This window comes from Chelonia mydas, chromosome 4, assembly GCF_015237465.2.
Source record: "Chelonia mydas isolate rCheMyd1 chromosome 4, rCheMyd1.pri.v2, whole genome shotgun sequence".
Lineage (NCBI taxonomy): Eukaryota > Metazoa > Chordata > Testudines > Cheloniidae > Chelonia > Chelonia mydas.
Window position 1 is genome coordinate 115,353,378 of NC_057852.1, and position 7,494 is coordinate 115,360,871.

General features: G+C 36.9%; 1 long non-coding RNA gene across 1 annotated transcript; it reads right to left on the reverse strand.

Annotated features, from left to right (window-relative positions):
- Positions 1-608: 608 nt before the first annotated feature.
- LOC122465575 lies at positions 609-6,527 on the reverse strand. The gene is made up of 3 exons (XR_006290513.1): positions 6,465-6,527; positions 4,019-4,212; positions 609-695 (listed from the first exon to the last, which is right to left on the reverse strand). It is a non-coding gene; the product is annotated as an uncharacterized LOC122465575 (long non-coding RNA).
- Positions 6,528-7,494: the final 967 nt, after the last annotated feature.

A 7,494-nucleotide genomic window follows, 5' to 3' on the forward strand; every position in this document is an offset into this window, starting at 1 on the left:
CAGGGGAATCTTACAACTTCACATTCAGTGTTACCACACGTATTTTATCAGGACAGTACTAACCAGCAATTTATGCGTTTTCAGATGATACCCTACAAGGCATACCTTGTACAAAAATTATTACAATAGTGTGTAGGGTGTGGACACAGAGGTGTATTCCATCACACTTGCCCAGAAAGGAAGCATGGGTGGAGACAATGGAAAGAACTTTTTAAAAAAATATTTGAACCCGCCTGGCTTCCACATGCCACAATTCACAGCTCTAACAATCCCATGATGCATGCTGCTCAGCCACAAAGCAAAGGACCATGGATACCCTGCAAGAACGCTACTCCCTCAGTTAGCAGCAAACCGCCCCATGTGTTCAGATGATGAAAACTGAAAATGGAAGAGGAATCCCGTGTGCATGCTATTGGTGTGTCATGCATACTGCAAGTTATCAGATGCCCATCAAAAAGTTTTGCATTAAATCCCCCATGAAGACCTACCCTTAGGTTAAGTATTAGTTTGTTTCCATTTCTTTCTGCATTCATATTATGGCATCATTAGGATTTGCTAGTTGGAATATGTATATTGAGAATACAAACATAATAGGAACATAAGAAATGTCTTTTCTTTTTCATTTAAATTGATGTTTATTTGTGTTCTCTTGTTTCTACTCTCTTGGCTTCATCCTCTGCAGTCTGATATTTCATCTAAAACGGGGAAGAAGGATTGTAAGAAGACTTTGGCAAACTGTAGTTATACATCCCCTAGGAAAATACAATCATTTTCAGTGAACACAATACAATGAGGAGGTGTCTTATTACATAATTGAAGAGACAATGTCTTTTGTATGCATTCTGGTTCACTTTTCACACTAAATTAATCTTAATAAGCATCTGCTTTGAGTAAAGAGAGTTTTGTGATAATTCAACCATGACCCCTCTAGAAGTCCAAATTATTTCACTTTATGTCTCAGACGGGAGTATTCTTTTGAAACATTCCTCTTTACTGTATGATAATCAGTGTGTTAACATGAGTTGATTAATCCCATCAGTCTAACTAATGTTGATATCCTGGCTCTTGTGCTCTTTTCCCGATAAACTCATGATTATGAAATCACTGGCTTTACAACCCAAACTGGAAGATACACAACTGCATTTATCTTATCAATTAGTCAGCCGTTAGACTTTTTGATATTTATTCAAAGAAGAAAATAAAAACCTTTTCTAAACCACCAATACAACAAAATAGAAAGTAAAGTCCTTTTAAAGAAGGCTTTCTTTTAATTTTAGAATATAGACTGAGTTGAGGTGTGTGAAAAATGCTTATTTTGATTTGTCAAATTATATATAAACTTGGAAGGATTCGATTTTTATTGGTAAATGTTGGTAAACGTCAATTTAACCATATACACACGAAGGAATGAAAAAATATTTAAATTAGGGCTGTCAATTAATCGCAGTTAACTCATGCAATTAACTAAAAAAATTAATCATGATTAAAAAAATTAATTGCAATTAATTGCACTTATAACAATAGAATACCAATTGAAATTTATTAAATATTTTGGATGTTTTTCTACACAGTGCTCACTTTATATTATTATTTTTGATTACAAATATTTGCACTGTAAAAATGATAAACAAAAGAAATAGTATTTTTCAATTCACCTCATACAAGTACTGAAGTGCAATCTCTTTATTGTGAAAGTGTAACTTACAAATGCAGATTTTTTGGTTAGATAACTGCACTCAAGAACAAAACAGTGTAAAACTTTAGAGCCTACAAGTCTACTCAGTCCTACTTCTTATTCTGCCAATCGCTAAGACAAACAAGTTTGTTTACATTTATGAGAGATAATGCTGCTTGCTTCTTATTTACAATGTCACCTGAAAGTGAGAACAGGCGTTCGCATGGCACTTTTATAGATGGTGTTGCAAGATATTTACATGCCAGATATGCTAAACATTCGTTTGCCCCTTCATGCTTTGGCCACCGTTCCAGAGGAGATGCTTCCATGCTGATGATGCTCGTTAAAAAAACAATGCATCAGTTAAATTTGTGACTGTACTCCTTGGGGAGAGAATTGTTTGTCTCCTGCTCTGTTTTACCCGCATTCTGCATATATTTCATGTTATAGCTGTCTCAGATGATGACTCAGCACATGTTCGTTTTAAGAACACTTTCACAGCAGATTTGACAAAAGGCAAAGAACGTACCAATGTGAGATTTATAAAAATAGCTACAGCACTCAACTGAAGTTTTAAGAATCTGAAGTGCTGTCCAAACTCTGAGACGGACGAGGTGTGAAGCATGCTTTTAGAAGTCTTAAAAGAGCAACACTCTGATGCAGAAACTACAGAACCAAAACCACCACAAAAGAAAATCAACCTTCTGCTGGTGGCATCTGACTCAGATGATGAAAATGAACATGTGTCAGACCGCACTGCTTTGAATTGTTATCAAGCAGAACCCATCATCAGCATGGAAGCATGTCCTCTGGAATGGTGGCTGAAGCATGAAGGGACATATGAATCTTTAGCACATCTGGCATATAAATATCTTGCAATGCTAGCTACAACATTGCCATGTGAATGCTTGTTCTCACTTTCAGGTGACAAGAAGCAGGCAGCATTATCTCCTATAAATTGTAATCAGCCTTGTTTGTCTGAGTGATTGGCTGACCAGGAAGTAGGGCTGAGTGGATTTGAAGGCTTGAAGGTACATTGTTTTATTTTTGAATGAAGTTTTTCTGGTACATAATTCTACATTTGTAAGTTCAACTTTCATGATAAAGAGATTTCACTGCAGTACTTGTATGGAGTGAATGGAAAAATACATTTTTTTTTGTTTTTTACAGTGCAAATATTTGTAATAACAAATAAATATAAAATGAGCACTGTACACTTTGTATTCTGTGTTGTAACTGAAATGAATATATTAGAAAATGTAGTAAACATCCAAAAATATTTAAAATAAATGATATTCTAATGTTGTTTAACAGCGCGATTAATCATGATTAATTTTTTTAATCACTTGACAGCCCTAATTTCCATTGATAATAATCAGCATTTACAAATAGGCAAAGTAATAAAACTGTTGCTTGAGAACTTATTAGAGTTTGATGTAAGGATATTTACTCTGTATATTTTGACATGTGATGTTGACAATTTGTGTTTAGACAGTAATAAAGCTTTAAGTTTTTGAATCTCAGCGTCTACTGTCATTAAATAATTATTATCTACCCCCTCCATAATTTCCCACAACTGCGAAAATTTAACTTGCTAAAACTAAAAAAAGTTTCAAAAATAAACATCAATATTATCTGTCAAAATTAGAAAAAAAAATTGAGTTCTGCCAAGCCGAAATATGTAGCGATGCCTGAGTAGCGATAATTCAAAAACTCCCTGGCTGATCCTATTTACTTTGAAGTCAATGGAAATAAAGAGTATACAGCGACTTGCTAAATAAAGCCCTGTTTTGACATTCCAATGCTAACATATTTTCTTTAAATAAAAAAAGCAGCAAAGGAAAGAAAACCATAGCAAAAGCAGGCACCTTTGTTTTTTTGATTATCTGCTCAAAAAAATTATATTAGCAGATTGCACACATTTAAAAAAAAAAAACTGTTCAAAATACATTTAAGTTACATTTGTTGGCTGTCAGAGCTGTAAGACCAGAAAGGGGGAAGCTCAAATGAAGCAGGGCTGGACTGGGCCAGGGCTTCAGTTGGAGACCATGTAGGTCCTGCAGGAAGTGGCTTGGTGATTTACTCAGTGACACTCTTCTCTCTGAGGGTCTGATCCTGCTCCCATTGAAGTCAAATGATAAAATTAACATTGACTTCAATGGGAGCAAGGATGGGCCTAAATCAGTACGGAATTTATGCTTTTACGTGGTGTTCACAGGTGCATAAAAAGGAGCTTGTAATTACTATTGGTCATTAACAATTCCATAGCATTTTTTATACGAATAAGAACGTTACCCCTACTGTCCTGACCAAAACTCAACTCCAGTACTCATATTTACCTACCTTAAATTCCTCCTGCAGTTTCAGTTATTTATGGTATTTTTCTTTACTTTGTCCAATATTTGTGTACTAGTGCTATTCATTTTCACATGGGCTATGCTTCCTCCCAGATGAGCTGGCATTTCAGGGGTAGGTATATATACACCTTCTCTACCACACACGGGTTTTGTGGGACTCAGTTAGTGTTTGTAAAATACCTTGAGATGGAAATGCAAATTAGATTCTATTTTAAATACATTATTATTATAAATCTAAACCGCAATTACACATTTAAAAAATATTTAGAAGAAATAAATATTTAACTCAAACTCCTTTATAGTCTCCCCAGACTCCTCCCTCCTATTTCTTTCTTCCACCCCAACAGCAAAGTCAGAACATTTGTTTTATTTAAGAGAAATATTTATCAAGCAGCTTAGTGTTTGGCACAGTACAAGCTGCAAATACACATATAGGCCAAGAATTTCAAATGTCAAGAGTGATTTTGGCTGCCTCAATTTTTGGGTATCCAATCTGAGACACTTTAAATTGTCAGAAAGGGCTAAATTCACACACCCTCTAAAAATCAGGTTCATTTAAGGTCTCTTTCAGCTTGCTTACTTACACCGATCTCAGACTTGTCAATATTAATACCCCAAAATACATACAACTTTCCCAGCTTCACAACTTTCTTTCAGGTCTAAACTACAACCACACACGCTCAAATGCACAATTTTAACTCGGACCTCCATACTTTTTGTTTTTCTTACAACACATTGTAGACGTCAATGATACAGATATGTCAATAGGTAATTTTTACCTTAATTTAGCTGAGTTTGAGTGTGATTATGAAGAACTAGATGTGAGCATAATAGCTGGGTATGTAGGGAAATTTGTTTTGGAGTGGAGAGAGCTGTAAATGTCTTTATGTGTTAACGTGTTAGGGTAGTGTGGCATGTGAGTTGAGATTGGTGTGCTTATGGATGCTCGTTTAATTGGTGATTTCCTTGAATTTTAGTGATTGTGTTGCTAGAAAACACACTTGAGCAATGTTAACTGTCCATTTAAAGTGGGGGCTTGTGTGGGATTAAATAAGAATATAATTTTTGGCTATGAGAAAATTATGTTAATTAGAAATTCTTTGGGTTAAGTGTTACCTCAACACTGCCAAGGTGATCTTTCATGGGTGGACCTTCACTGTTTGGGTGGAATGTGGAATACTGACTGTATAGCACCAAACCTCTTGCGCCAGGTCCTGCAGATGTGTTTCCATTGGAATCTAATGTTCTTTGGGGGCAGGAAGGGATGGAGAACTGGACCACATGCTCTCTGAGATACCAATCTATACAGACTTGTAGAAAACCAGCTGGGGCTTTATTAACTCCCTATGGGTCATAGATCATAGTTGATCATAGAATATCAGGGTTGGAAGGGACCTCAGTAGGTCATTTAATCCAACCCCCTGCTCAAAGCAGGACCAATCCCCAATTTTTGCCCCAGATCCCTAAATGGCCCCCTCAAGGATTGAACTCACAACCCTAGGTTTAGCAGGCTAATGCTCAAACCACTCAGCTATCCCCCCACCCAAATACTGCGAAGAACAAAGGGGGGGGTCCCATTCAGAGCTGTTACTGAGAAGCCAAAAGAGAGTCCAGGAGAGAACACTATGGAGTGAAGTAGTACTGAGGGGCATTCCCCTATATAAATGGCTCTATGCACCCAAGATTTGGGATGTCCTTTCCCTGTGGACCCTGGAGATCCATGGTACTGACAGGACTTATCTTTGTGGACCTAGAAGCCCCTTCCTACTGAAGGGATAGTTTATAGAAAATGCCATGAAGTCAAACCTCACAGTATTTTTCTGCCTCTCTGACCCTCTCCTACAATGTTCTTGAGAAGGATCAATCTAGCTCCTTGTCAAGGTTCCTTCCCCACTCTGAACTCTAGGGTACAGATGTGGGGACCTGCATGAAAACCTCCTAAGCTTACTTTTACCAGCTTAGGTTAAAACTTCCCCAAGGTACAAACTATTTTACCCTTTGCCCTTGGGCTTCCACTGCCACCACCAAACTTTATCTGGGTTCCTGAGAAAACATTGTTTGGAAACGTCTTTCCCCCCCAGATCCTCCCAACCCTTGCACCCCACTTCCTGGGGAAGGTTTGGTAAAAATCCTCACCAATTTGCATAGGTGACCACAGACCCAAACCCTTGGATCTTAGAACAATGAAAAACCATTCAGTTTCCTTACAAGAAGACTTTTAATAGAAGTAAAAAAAGAATCACCTCTGTAAAATCAGGATGGTAAATACCTTACAGGGTAATTAGATTCAAAACATAGAGAATCCCTCTAGGCAAAACCTTAAGTTACAAAAAAAGACACACAGATAGGAATATTCATTCTATTCAGCACAGCTATTTTCTCAGCCATTTAAAGAAATCATAATCTAATGCATATCTAGCTAGATTACTTACTAAATTCTAAGACTCCATTCCTGTTCTGTCCCCGGCCAAAGCATCACACAGACAGACACAGACCCTTTGTTTTTCTCCCTCCTTCCAGCTTTTGAAAGTATCTTGTCTCCTCATTGGTCATTTTGGTCAGGTGCCAGCAAGGTTACCTTTAGCTTCTTAATCCTTTACAGGTGAGAGGATTTTTCCTCTGGCCAGGAGGCATTTTAAAGGGGTTTACCCTTCCCTTTATATTTATGACACTCCTCATTGGGAGTTTTGTCTCAGTAACGAATATGGGATTGGGTCAATTATTAATACATTACTAGCACCTGATTTGATTATGATATGTGTACATTTCACAAACAAAAAGATGTACTAGACATGTGTTATCACTACCTAAATGTGAACACTTTAGTACATAGTGGATAGGGTGACCAGACAACAAGTGTGAAAAATCGGGACGGGGGTGGGGGGTAATAGGAGCTTATATAAGAAAAAGACCCCAAAAATCGGGACTGTCCCTATAAAATTGGGACATCTGGTCACCCTAATCGTGGATAATACTAGCATTAGAATTAGTCCTAAAGAAGTAAGTAAAGATTTCAGATTATGGGCCACAGATTTTTTTCAAATTGATGTGCAAAGCCCTATATTAGCCAACCCAGTCACATATGGGCATATCAAATTTTAATTTAAAACTAAATCATATCAAGTAACAACCTTTGTGGAAATTTTTTTGAGGGCTTGTTTACATTCAATTCCTGTGCCAATTTAAACTAAATTGGCATAGAACATGATTTTAAATCAGTACAACTCTTTAATGTGGATGCAGTTACATATATATATACACACACATATAGCTAGATGATCACAACTGACTATCTGATGTAACTTAGCTAAACCAAAATAAACACCTTTCTGTCATTATAACTCCAGCCACACTTAGGGGTTGCACCAATTTAATAGTTTTTTCTATTATTTAGTCAAATCAGTGAAAAACTGAGTGTACACCAGGCCTCAGAGCATGCTCTTATTAGTAAAGCAAACACTG